The sequence below is a fragment of the Bos indicus genome, chromosome 24 (genome assembly GCF_029378745.1).
Source record: "Bos indicus isolate NIAB-ARS_2022 breed Sahiwal x Tharparkar chromosome 24, NIAB-ARS_B.indTharparkar_mat_pri_1.0, whole genome shotgun sequence".
In the NCBI taxonomy this organism is placed as follows: domain Eukaryota; kingdom Metazoa; phylum Chordata; class Mammalia; order Artiodactyla; family Bovidae; genus Bos; species Bos indicus.
The window spans coordinates 44949104-44963085 of NC_091783.1; the positions used below are offsets into that span (position 1 = coordinate 44949104).

The window sequence follows — 13982 nt, forward strand, 5'->3', positions numbered from 1 at the left end:
GTCTGCTGTACCTTTTTTGCCTGTTTACTCAGTATTTACTGTCTTGCCTCTTTGGGCACCATTGCCTGAGGACTGTGGGCCCAGAGGCAGCCGCAGTAGCTGCCTAGATTACATCCATACCACCTACCTTTATGCATTTAATGAACAATATGGTGCCTAGGTCCTCATCTGATCTGGTGGTGAATTTGCGAGTTGGGTAAATCCTGTAAAACTCACTAGGAATACCAACAAGATCCCAGGAATGTCAGAGCTAGATGCAAATGAATATCTAGTTTATCTGACATGCTAGCTCTAGCTGTCACACAGCCTAGGTTGAAACATCTATAGCAGAGCCATTGGAAGCTAATGACCAGTGACTCTTGAAGGCTACGTGGTAAGGAAGCCACAGACCAAGACCGTGCTTTCCTCTCTTTGTCCATGGGCATTTGATAAGCATCCCTTTGTAGACCCTTCAAGTGGAGCCTTGACCTGTCATTTCCCTGCATAAAGGTGTGGCCGGGGCAGAACCTGGCTGTCAGCACCATGAGTTTCCTGCCTCTGCGGGACTTTGCCACCGTGTCTCTTGGCACATCCACTGGGGTTGGGATTTGCCCACTAATCTCTAAACTGAAGTCTGGTTGCTCATTCCTTGTCAGTTGCTGGCAGAATTTCCTTGCTAATGTGCCCACCCACGTAAACCTTCCTTGCCACAGAAGCCTCGCACTTCTACGCATATATCCCTTTGCCCCTGTCTATATGTCACACAGATGGTAAGACTCCTGTAGAACAGAGTAGTTATTTACTAGGAAAAGAGTCAAAACTCCTTAGGTCAGACAAACTCTCTGACCAAAGCCTAGTTTCGAGGACTGATCGTTCCTGATAAGATTTGAGTGTACTGTTTGACCTTTGTGTATGGTGCTTATTCCTTGCTCATCCTCCCCCTTCACAGGGAGTCACATTAGTGAAACTGAAGGCAATCTATTCATGAGGATTAGAGACGTTTTCCAGGCCAGCAGATTTCAGGAGGAAATATGGCTATGAGTTGGAAGCCACTTAAAGATTGCCCCAAATTGCCAGTAGCTTGTGAGTTGCTCTTGTGGTAGATGTTGTCCTTGCTTAATGAAGAGACCAGTTAGCAGTCATGTCTCCTGCATTTGCCGAAGGGGATGAATGGCCCACACTTCATGTCTGCCCAGATAGATGTCCTCTTCTGGGTTTCCCCATTTCTGATCATCAGACTTTATTGAAGGTGCTTATTTTTTGTGCAAAGCCTAAATTAAGCCCATCCAAACAAGAGTTGGGCTTCCCTAGTAGCTCAGATGCTAAAGCATCCGCTGCAATTCAGGAGACCCAGGTTTGATCCCTGGGTCAGGAAGATGCCCCGAAGAAGGAAATGGCAACCCATTCTAGCATTCTTGCCTGGAGAATTCCATGGACAGTGGAGCCTGGCAGGCTACAGTCCATGAGGTCACAAAGAGCTGGACACAACTGAGCAACTAATACACACAGACAAGAGTTGCTAAAAGATTAAATTTTCACGAGACATATTCTTACTTTCTCTTACAATGTGGTGGAATTGAACTTGCCATGAGCAAAGAGCTTTCTTATTTCTATTTTCTTAGCATTGTTTAGTTAGAAAACAATAATGGTATGTTATTGCTGAGAACCTGCAAGCAAGAATCCTAACTTAACAGACCTGAGAAACAAGGTCTGCTAAGCTGCTACTGCTAAGTCGTTTCGGTCGTGTCCGACTCTGTGTGACCCCATAGACGGCAGTCCACCAGGCTTCCCCATCCCTGGGATTCTCCAGGCAAGAACACTGGAGTGGGTTGCCATTTCCTTCTCCAATGCATGAAAGTGAAAAGTGAAAGTGAAGTCGCTCAGTCGTGTCCGACTCTTAGTGACCCCATGGACTACAGGCTACCAGGCTCCTCCATCCATGGGACCCTCCAGGCAAAAGTACTGGAGTGGGTTGCCATTGCCTTCTCCGGAGAAACAAGGTCTCAGAAGCTAAAACCAGCCGCTGTTACATTAGGGTTCTCGGCAGTCTTACGGGGACTTCTGCATGTTTCAACTGTATTACAGGTGGGCTCTGGCTTAAGTTTGCCAGCTAGAGGTTTATCTCTGGGCCCTGCATCTGAGGGCAGCCACACTGTAGCCACACACAACTCTTTGTATTTGTATTCACAAGTTGGTTGTTACTTCATTTAAAATTCTCCCTCTCCTTCCTCAACTTCTTATTGTTTTGCAGCTAGCCACAGAAAGCTAGATTCAGCCTGGAAATCGAGTTCTGCACCCAACTCTGTTATGACCTTAGGCATGATATCCTACCTCTTTGGGGGTACTATCTGCCAACCTGTAACTCAAAGAATTGGGCCAGATCTCTTTTGTATGGCATATTTCAATTCTTAAAGCCATTTTACATGTATTTCTTAGAGTGCCCTTCCTGCAATCTTAGAAGAGAAATACTTGCATTTCCATTTTATGAAACAGGACACTGAGGCTCAGAGATCAAGTGACCTGATCAGGTTCAGAAAAACTGTCACTTTTAATTCTAAGCCTAGGGCTTTGCCCTCTGCATTGCAACTCAGCTGCATGTCACCCAGCTAGTTAAGGCCAAGTCTAGAACACAGGGCCTGGTCCCCAGTCAGTGTGCCTATATCTCACCACCACCCTTCCTCTCAGAATCTCATCTATCCTCTGATTACATGCCTTCCCCTAGGGCATCTGCACAGTGATTATGTGATGAGTGCATAAGAGAGTAATTAAAACAAGAAGACATCCCTTGATTTAGCTCCCAGCCAATGAAAGAGGATTTCTTATGGCCTAAACTTGACTAAATATCAGCCTGGAAACATGTATGCTGACAAGGTTTCCACTTCTGTCCTTGCTAAAATCCAGTTCCCTGAGGTATTTTTGCCACTGCTTGTGCTTAGTTTTGTGTTGTATGAGCCTTTTTTCTGAACATTATCATGAATCTTAATTGTTAGTGGCTTATGGGTCTGCATAGTTATACCTGTTGTCCCTACACATCTTGATGAATACCTTATTGGAACAGACCAGATTCCCTATCATTCCCTTTCCTTCTAAACCATGGCCTCTCCTTGATATTTTAAATGCCCCTTCTATTCCTGAACCCCTGAAACATCAGGGAAAAAGTGTCCTTAGCACTTGGAACCCAAAGCATTCACCTTAATGTAATACACTCCAAAGAGTACCAAGTCCCATTAAAAGCTGGGAGACAGAAGAGATGACACTGAAGCATTAAGATTTTCAGGACTTTATCCAAATCAAGGTATCTGTTTGGCTAGATGGTACTGAAGGTCATGTTTAGAAAATAAGCATCTGTCCTTCCACACCTTCTCTTCTTCCACCTCTTCCTTCTCCATGTGGCTCATTTCCACAGCTTCTTAATGTTCAATTTCACATGATCTAGTCTTCTCCAAAATTGATACGGCATAAATATAAATGCCATTCTTTACCCTGTTGAGGACCAAATTCAGGAGCAAGGTGAAAAGAGGACCCTGAGATCAGAACTGATACGCATGAAAGTCGCTCAGTCATGTCCGACTATTTGCAACCCCATGGACTATACAGTCCATGGCATTTTCCAGGCCAGAATACTGGAGTGGGTAACCTTTCCTTTCTCCAGGGTATCTTCCCAACCCAAGGATCAGACCCAGGTCTCCCGGGTTGTGGCAAATTCTTTACCAGCTGAGCCGAAAGAGAAGCCCAAGAAAACTGGAGTGGGTAGCCTATCCCTTCTCCAGGGGATCTTCCCGACCCAGGAATCGAACTGGGGTCTCCTGCATTGCAGGTGGATTCTTTACCAACTGAGCTATGAGGGAAGCCCAAATGGAAGTCATTACCATTCTGGAGAGAGGAATTAGAGACTGTGCAGCAGTTGCACACTTCATTTCCTCTTTTCTGCTTGGAAAGTCATTCGTTCTCCATCCCCCTGCCCCAGTATATAGATGTGTTGTCTTGTTAGCCCCCTTACCACATACCTAGAGCTGGAAAGTTACACAGACTCTTCACCTTTTTCCTCTATTTCACTCCTGTCCTACTGCTTCTTTGGTTTCAAAAGGCAGTGACTCTTTTGACCTATTTTCTAAATGCACACCATCTGGTAAATCTTCACCTATAAAAATGCTTGCCTGGAGCCAAATAATGGATAAATAGTGGGAAGGTGAACTGCACAGACTCTCAGAGTTGGGAAAAGCTTCATCTGGGCTGCCGTCTCACCAGGCACCACCGTCTCATGCACGCTGACATGCGGCACATTCCAGAGAGCAAACCTGTCCAAGGATGACAATGCATATTCAGATAATGCTATATGCTCTCGGAGCCAAGTTCTCCTGAGGCAGTGGAAGAAGTCTCTAGTGTGAATGATGTTCTTCCTGTTTCAACCTCTTGGTGAAAACAATCTTTGCATACTTTGATGTAAAGTTAGGCCAGGGGCTTCAGATATTTTGACTGCTGCTGTCCAGGCTCCCATCAGATATTGGAGAAACAGTGAGGAGAGTTAAGTTTATACCTATTACCTCTTAGTCCAATGCCATTCTTAATCAAGGTGAGTCCCCAGGGTCAAGTACTTTCCCCATGATGAACGGATGCTGAGAATTCATTCTTAGCTCACGTCTCAGATATCAGAGGCCTGCCATGTAGGTAGCTGAATTCCTTTGAGCCTGGGTGACTCCACTTCTTCTTGTGGCTCTGTCTTGCCCTCTGTCAGCTCCTCTTATAGGCACTGTGGTCATTTCGGGAGGCAGTCTCTGTTGTCAGTCACGGGCAGGAAATGGATGCCCAAGCCAAAAATAATACAGAAGCCTCCTCCAATCAGTCATACAGATGAGGGAATATTAACCACATGGACAAAATGTCATGAAAACCGTACAAAAGAAACATGTGTGTGGAAAGTTTTCTAAACCTGAAATGGAAGAAGAGGACTCATGGGAGGAGAAAGTTAAAACCAGGAAAGAAGGAAGAGTAAAAAATGGAAAACTGGTGAAGTGTGGTCTGTCTGACCTCAATCCAAGTTGAATTCTAGGTCATCCTGTGGGAGGAAGTGAAAGATTAATTAGCAAATGGTTGCTGTGTGGCTTAGTGAGCTTATGAGTACCTGCCTCAGTCTTGTCTCCTCTGCTAACCAGCTGAAAGATCTTCTTTACTCACAGTTTTCCCAAGTAATACTAGGACAATAAGGGTTCTGACCAGACACGATAGTCTAGGAGTCTCGAATTTATACAATGGAATTGGAGCACATACACGCACCAGATTGTGCAGTTAAAGAGAAAATGCCCACATTATAGCCAAGTTGACCAATTAATTAGCTGTTCAGTGAAGTTTCAAAGCAGATTCTTCTGGCCCATGTCTTAACCTATGTGACATCCCTTTCATCTTTGGCTCAAGTGACTTCACTTAACCATTTGATCTCACTTTTCCAAAAGATGAGACCTCATAATTATACCAACAAATTCACTTGTTCATTGTGCAGGCTGAAACCACAGTCATCATCTTGGAACTAAATAAGTTAGAGCACTAATACGACCAATTGTATGAGAGCAGATTGAGCAAACTTGTGCCTGTAGTCACACTTAGAAGTAAAAGAGTACTAATATAGTATAAACACTTCATTTTGCTTATGAGAATACTGAGGTTTAGGAAGGACAAGCGACTTACCCAATAATTGGTAGAAGGGCTCAGAATGCGAAGTTTAGCATCAGGCAGAAAGAAAGGGAAGCGAGAGAGAGAGACAATAAAAGGAGAAAAGAGAGCAAGAGAAAGGTGAGTGTGGGAGAGATGTTAAGCTATATGTTTTATTTCACTGTGAGCTGTTGTAAAAGGTAAGCATCTCTTTGACAATAATTTGTTTCCAGGCTATCTCTGGGGACCCATGTTTGGGACTGGAAACGATCTTTGTGGACTGTGATGGAAGTAATTTTTTTTTCCTTTTCTGTCTTCACAATTGCACATACTTATTTTATTGAGCCTCCCACAGTTCCTCCTAAGGTTTCCTTTTGGAAACCAGGAATTAATCAAATTAAATGTTGTGACCCATAACTTTCTGACAATGAAAAAAAGAAAATAGCATCTCTTTTGCTACGTTGAACCAGAAATCCAGCAATCTGCCTTTGGAGCATGGAGTCTCCAGGCCATTTATCTTCCAACAGTTGGCAAACTTTCCCCCATCCTTTTGGAATATTTTATGTATACCTCTGTGGCTTTGGAGAGTTATGAAGATTCAGGTGTAGGTACAGAAAGTGAAAGTGTTAGTCGCTCAGTCATGTCTGACTCTTTGCCACCCCATGGACTGTAACCTGCCAGGCTCATCTGTCCATGGGATTCTCCAGGCAAGAATACTGGCGTGGGTTGCCATTTCCTTCTCTAGGGGTCTTCCTGACCCAGGGATTGAACACGGGTCTCCTGAATTGCAGGCAGATTTTTTACCATCTGAGCCATCTACAGAGAAGTCACAATTTTGACAGACTTGGCTTTGATACAACACGGAGCTTTTCTTGGCCAGAAAAATCAGTAAAGCATGCCTTCCAAAGGCTAGCCTGTCACTGGTCCATGATAAGGATAGTGCCTTTGGAAGGATCCTCCAGAAAACCATGTCTTCACTCTGTAAACAAATAAGCAATAAGGCTGAACAGTTCATCATGGCTTAAACATGTGCCAATATAGCACTTCACACAAAGTAGTTGAATTGAAGAGGAACTAATAAAGACAAGGGACATTTTTTAAATTATTAATTTAGTGTCTAGTATATGCATGGGTTTGTACAGTCCTGGGAGAGTAGTTCAAGGATGCTTTACTATTAATGAATCATAGTAAAAAAAGCATTAAGTAACTCCATGGTTTTGCCCTCAAAGAGGGTACAATCAGGAGGCTCTCCTGAATAACCTGCTGCTGCTGCTGCTAAGTCGCTTCAGTCGTGTCCGACTCTGTGCGACCCCACAAACGGCAGCCCACTAGGCTCCTTTGTCCCTGGGATTCTCCAGGCAAGAACACTGAAGTGGGTTGCCATTTCCTTCTCCAATGCATGAAAGTGAAAAGTGAAAGTGAAGTTGCTTAGTCATGCCTGACTCTTAGTGATCCCATGGACTGCAGCCTACCAGGCTCCTCTGTCCATGGGATTTTCCAGGCAAGAGTACTGGAGTGGGTTGCCATTGCCTTCTCCCCTGAATAACCTAGGGGAGGAAAATAGATGCAACTTAGACTATAAGGACCATCAGGAAATCATAGAGAAGATGCTGGGCTGTCCAATGAGGGTAAGCCACTGCCGTATTTTCAGTGCTGGTGGAAAGGTGGAACCAGGAAATTCTTCTGTTTGGCATTTTTTTAAGGATGGAAGAGTCTTTTAGAGCATGGAGATGGTGGGATGGTGATGGGAGAAAGTGGAGTCAAGCATACCGTGGGAAGAAAGCTCTGTCAATAAAGGTATTTAGGAGGAAATACCCCAAAAACACTTGGGAAATGGTGTTTAGTCTAAGTTCTATTGAGGTTAGGATCTGCAATTGGGAAATCATGGTAGATAAGGAGTATGTTGTGCTGGAGTTTAAAGGTTTTACCCCACACTCTGAGGCTTGTGCTTAATTAAGTAGACAGTGGTCAGCCATTTCATTATTCAGGCAAAAATTGTGAGATGATCAAATTATTGTCTTTTTCCCCTGACTGCTCCCTCCCTCTTGTCTGGGTTGGGCAAACTTAGCCCATCTTGCATTTTTCATATGACATTGTAATAATTCATTTCTTATTTGAATTGTACCCACTACCTACTCTTCTTCCCCCAGCCCACCCACTGGATTATAAGCCTCTTAAAAGCATCATATCTACTCAGGTGCTCAAAGAAAAAAATAAATAATAATGAGTCATTCCTGACTCATCTGTTTCCCTCTGTAGCTAAAATCAAAGAGGGTTCCAATATGTTGGCCTCAGGCAACTGGAAGCATGATAGCATGTGAATAGAACCATAGACATTGAAGCGGGAGTGTGAGGGGACGAGTGGCTGAGGCAGCAGTTGGCAGCCCTGCACAGAGTAGAGCTGGAGATTCACCAAAGGGGAAGACTGGAAAATTAAGGAAAGAGAGTGGAAGGGGGAGACCCCTGTGGTTCACCTTAAACAGAGAGGCAAAGTAAGAGGGGATTGGGCAGAGACAGAGGAGTGACAGAATTGTTGGAGAAGAAACAAGGGCACAGAGAAGAATGAATTTCAGAAGAATGGGGTGGGGGGCCACGAGGGCCCGAGCTACAGAGTTCATAGAAGATGGGGATATGTGAGAATTTGTATGAACATATTGTCCACTCTGGAGACAGCAGAAAAGTTAGCAATTAAGTATTTAGTGCCTCGTATGGTTAAGCGGGGGTGGGGTGGGCTGTGTGCCAAGTTCAGGTAGTAGAGAGGTAATGAATAAGTAGATGATGAGAAAATAGGGGGCGAAGGTGCAGAAAGTGAAACGTGGTTGTGGTTGGAGCTTCTTAGAAGCTCCGACTTCTTAGAAGGCTTTGTTCTATAGTGAGCCCTTGATGGGAAGTGACACATTCATTCTTAGCAGGGCTTCAGTCTAAGGTTCCCCCTATTCAGGGAGCATGAAAACAATGCCATACTCTTTATCCTATGTCATTCTGCCTCCCTGTGAAGCCCACATATAGAAAAGGTTTTAGTATTTTAAAAGAGGTCAGAGATTCCAGGCAGGCTCCGCTTTGCTTGTCCCACAGACACTACTACTACTACTACTACTACATCGCTTCAGTCGTGTCCGACTCTGTGCGACCCCACAGACGGCAGCCCACCAGGCTCCCCCGTCCCTGGGATTCTCCAGGCAAGAACACTGGAGTGGGTTGCCATTTCCTTCTCCAATGCATGAAAGTGAAAAGTGAAAGTGAAGTCGCTCAGTCGTGTCCGACTCTAAGCGACCCCATGGACTGCAGCCTACCAGGATCCTCCGTCCATGGGATTTTTCCAGGCGAGAGTACTGGAGTGGGTTGCCATTGCCTTCTCCGTCCCACAGACACACAGACACTTATTTTTGGTCATGGTAATGGCTGTTTGAAAGTTTCTCTTTATGGTACCACGGATATGTGCTGTACTAGCATGAGTGTGTGGAGGAAAAGTTCAAGTTTTGGTAAATGAATCTTACTGAATGTTTACTGTGTACAAAGTTTTATAGACTAAAGTTTAATTGTTGATCTTTCAGAGGTCTTTACTACTCTGTGGAATAAATATATATATGCTGGTTCATAAAGTGCTTACCTTCTTGCAAACAATTATGAGCTCTTTAGTTATTAAACATATAACATCATGCCAGGATACAACACACGGAGAGACCAGAACAAAAGAAAAGCAAGAAAGGGCTCCTGACCTTAGGTTCCCTATACTATACTGAAAAGAGATGAAGTTAACATACATAAAACAACCTGAGGATTAATGCAGACCAAATTTAATCTGTGCCAACTCAGTGGCCAACAACAGGAGCCATAGTGATACAGGATCAGAAAGGATGACAGTGTTTAGTGAAAAACAAAATCCAGGGCTTGAACCCTAGAGAGTGGATGCATAGTGATTCACCAAGGCACCAGATGGATGTCAACTAAAAAATTAGTCACAACCTGCAAGTGGAGTTATTTTATTTGGTGGTTAGGTTCAGGACTCTGAGCCCAGGAGGCAGGAGAGGCAGTCAAACTATACACAAGTTGGCAACAAAGGGAGCAGGCATGCTGAACATAAAAGATTATTGTTAAGTAGTAAGGAAAAGGGCTTCCCAGGTGGCACTAGTGGTAAAGAACACACCGGCCAATGCAGGAGACACAAGAGATGAGGCTCCGAACCCTGGATCGGGAAGATCCCCTGGAGGAGGGCGTGGCAACCCGCTCCAGTGTTCTTGCCTGGAGAATCTCCATGGACAGAGGAGCCTGCTGGGCTACAGTCCACAGGGTCACACAGAGTTAGACACAACTGAAGCAACTTACCACATAGCACGAATTGCTGCTTCGAAGTCGCTTCAGTCGTGTCCGACTCTGTGCGACCCTATAGGCGGCAGCCCACCAGGCTCCCCCGTCCCTGGGATTCTCCAGGCAAGAACACTGGAGTGGGTTGCCATTTCCTTCTCCGACGCATGAAAGTGAAAAGTGAAAGTGAAGTTGCTCAGTCGTGTCCGACTCTTAGCGACCCCATGGACTGCAGCCTACCAGGTTCCTCCATCCATGGGATTTTCCAGGCAAGAGTACTGGAGTGGGGTGCCATTGCCTTCTCCGACATAGCACGGACAGTAGTGTGTTAATTGCTCAGTCATGTCCGACTCTTTGCAACCCTATGGGCTGTAGCCCGCCAGGCTCCTCTGCCTATGGGGATTCCCCAGGCAAGAATACCGGAGTGGGTTGCCATGCACTTCTCCAGGGGCTCTTTCCAATCCAGGGATCGAACCCAGGTCTCCGGCATCACGGGCAGGGATCAAACCCAGGTCTCCAGCATCACGGGCATACTCTTTACTATTTGAGCTACCAGCTCACACAATAAGGAAAACCAAATGTCAAGCTAAGGAATTTAGCATTCTTCTGTGTTTGGGCAGATGCAAGCCTCTGGGCTCACTGAATTCATTCCTTTCATATGCACCTCAGCTGTCTGGGGCCAAATCCTGTTTTGTTTTGTCTTTGATTTCTCACACCTGCTCCACCACCCCACCCCACCCCCAGCTCTTTGGCAGTCACCGTAGGGGTGGTGGCATGCTGGATCTCAGGCATTGTGCTCCCTTTCCAAAGCCCTCATTCACTTTTGGAAGCCTGAAATCACTGATGGCTGTTACATCCTTGTTTATTGATATGGCTGGAGCTATTCCATTTCACATGGGTGAAGACCTGGAGCTGGGCGTATGTGGCAGGTACAGGAAGGTACTTAGCTAGGTTGAGGTTAGCAGTGGAGTGGGGATGGACTTTTAAGAGGGCTTCCCTGGTGGCTCAGATGGTAAAGAATCTGCCTGCAATGTGGGAGGCTCGGGTTCGATCCCTGGGTTGGAATGGTCCCCAGGAAATGGCAATCCACTCCAATATTCTTGTCTGGGAAATCCCATGGGCAGAGGAGCCTGGCAGGCTACAGTCCATGGGTTTGGTTGAACTTTTAAGAAGGCAGAGTTGCACACAGAGAATATGAAGTTATATCCTGGAGGGATGAAGAACACATGAAGTACATGCTGGCCCAGCATGAAGGGTGATGAGCTTGGTGCTTGGTGAAATGATGAAGTCCCAGGAAACACGCCCCCCTCAAAGACCTTGTAAAGCTCCCAGGAGACAAGAAATGGATATATACACATGTGGAAAGCAACTAGAGAGAATAATGACAGACTACCCATTAATGACTGGAAATAAACACCAGGTCTACAGGAAAATAACTTTTAGAATAGTAAGTTGCATGTTGTAAAACCAAGTTGATGTGAGTGTTTACTTTATTACATAAGGATTCAGAACAAATTAGATAAAAAGAAGAAAGTAAGAGGGGGAGATCCACAAAGTAGAACAAGCAGGTCCAAGAGCTGCCTCTGCTGGGGTTTTCCCATTCTTCTCTGAAGGGCAGCTTGAGAAGATGGGCAGGAGTGGGTCGGGAGGTGGGGCTTCTGTATTGATGAAGGATCTGAGGACACAAAGAGACAAAAAGCTTTACCTGGTGGTACATCCCAGGTAAACGCCCCTTACATCTGAAGAGGGCGTTCTGCTTTTCAGAGCACATTTTCTAACTTTTATTTGGTCTTCCTACTCCACTGAGATTTGCAGATAAGTGTTGCTCTCCCACTTGCCAGGCAAGGAAATCAAAACCCAGAGGGTTAAAGTCTTTGTCCAAAGTCGCTAAACCAGTTTTGCACAGAGAAAGTGCTAGGTTCCAGGTTTCCTGACTTTTCCCATCACCTCCGTTTTTCCCACACTCTTTCCAGAGTCTTTGCAAGGTCAGTAGCATGACTCAGCTTTTGAGTTATCAAAAGAACCCTCAAGAGGCCTTGTCTGTGGGTTAAATATTAGAGTTCAGAATAAGAAACTGGCTAATAAGCAATTTGATCTTTGCTACAATTTAAAACAATTTTCAGTGGAGTATAGCTGCTTTATATTGTGTCAGTTTCTGCTGTACAGCAAAGTGAATCAGCCACATATCCCATCCTTTTTGTATTTCCTTGCCATTTAGGTCACCACAGAGCATTTAGTAGAGTTTCCTGTGCTGTACTGTAGGTGCTCATTGGTAGGGTGGTTTAGTCGCTAAGTTGTGTCCAACTCTTGGAACACCGTGGACTGTAGCCCGCCAGGCTCCTCTGTCCATGAGATTCTCCAGGCAAGAATACTGGAGTGGGTTGCCGTTTCCTTCTCCAGGGGATCTTCCCGACCCAGGAATCGAACCCTGGTCTCCTGTACTGCAGGCAGATTCTTTTTATACATAGTATCTGTACTGTATGTGTCCATCCCAATCTCCCAGTTCATCCCCCGACCCCCTTGGTATCCATAGATTTTATCCTTTACATCTGTGTCTCTAGTTCTGCTTTGGAAATAAGTTCATCTATCCCACTTTTGTGGGGCTTCCCTGGTGGCTCAGAGGTTAAAGCGTCTGCCTGGAATGTGGTAGACCCGGGTTCGATCCCTGGATTGGGAAGATCCCCTGGAGAAGGAAATGGCAACCCACTCTAGTACTCTTGCCTGGAGAATCCCGTGGAGGGAGGAGCCTGGTAGGCTACAGTCCATGGGGTTGCAAGGACTCGGACACGACTGAGCGACTTCACTTCACTTCACTTCACTTCATACCACTTTTGTAGATTCCACATATATGTGTTAATATTTGATATTTGTTTTTCTCTTTCTGACTTATTTCACTCAGTATGATGGTCTCTAGATCCATCCACATCTCTACAAATGACCCAATTTCGTTCCTTTTTATGGCTGAGTAATATTCCATTGTATATATGTACCATACCTTCTTTATCCATCTCTGTTGATGGACATTTAGGGTGTTTCCATGTCCTGGCTGTTGCAAATAATGCTGGAATGAACACTGGGGTGCATGTGTCTCTTTGAATTATCATTTTCTCTGGGTTTATACCCAGTAGTGGGATTACTCAGTCACATGGTAGTTCTATTTTTAGTTTTTTAAGAATTTCCATGCTCCTCTTACAATTTTTTTTAAATTTGAAAGGATCTCTTTGGAGCCAGTTAGCCGGACCCAGGGTATGATACCAATTCTATGTACAGAGCCTTCGTCTCATCTGGTGAACAGAGACTCAATGGAGGTTGGACATTCTGAAAAATCACAAAGGAAATGCAAAGGGAAAGCAAAAATGGTCTTATTCACTAAATCACAAAACACTAAACCTAATACTTAAAACTTTGTTATTTTTTAAAGAAAAGTTTGAGGAATTTTATGTACCTCAGTTCAGTTCGGTTCAGTCGCTCAGTCGTGTCCGACTCTTTGAGACCCCATGAATTGCAGCACGCCAGGCCGCCCAGTCCATCACCAACTCCCAGAGTTTACCCAAACTCATCTCCATTGAGTCGGTGATGCCATCCAACCATCTCATCCTCTGTCTTCCCCATCTCCTCCTGCCCTCAATCTTTCCCAGCATCAGGGGCTTTTCAAATGAGTCAGCTCTTCTCATCAGGTGGCCAAAGTATTGGAGTTTCAGCTTCAACATCAGTCCTTCCAATGAACACCCAGGACTGGTCTCCTTTAGGATGGACGGGCTGGATATCTTTGCAGTCCAAGGGACTCTCAAGAGTCTTCTCCAACACCACAGTTCAAAAACATCAATTCTTTGGCGCTCAGCTTTCTTTATAGTCCAACTCTCACATCCATACATGACCACTGGAAAAACATACCTACATACCTAGTAGTAAACAAAACTTGTATCTTGAAAGTGACATAGGCTAAAAATAAAAACAGACCAGAGTAAGTCATTAAGGAAACCATGGGTTTGAGGTTATATCTAAAACATATGCTTAAGTGTTAGGAGACGTCATCCCCTTTTAACCACCCA

The 13982-nt window shown here is 44.9% G+C and overlaps 1 protein-coding gene across 6 annotated transcripts in view; it reads left to right on the top strand.

Annotated features, from left to right (window-relative positions):
- SETBP1 (SET binding protein 1) overlaps window positions 1–13982 on the top strand; it is a 409906-nt gene that overhangs the window by 292327 nt on the left and 103597 nt on the right. The window lies entirely within an intron of this gene.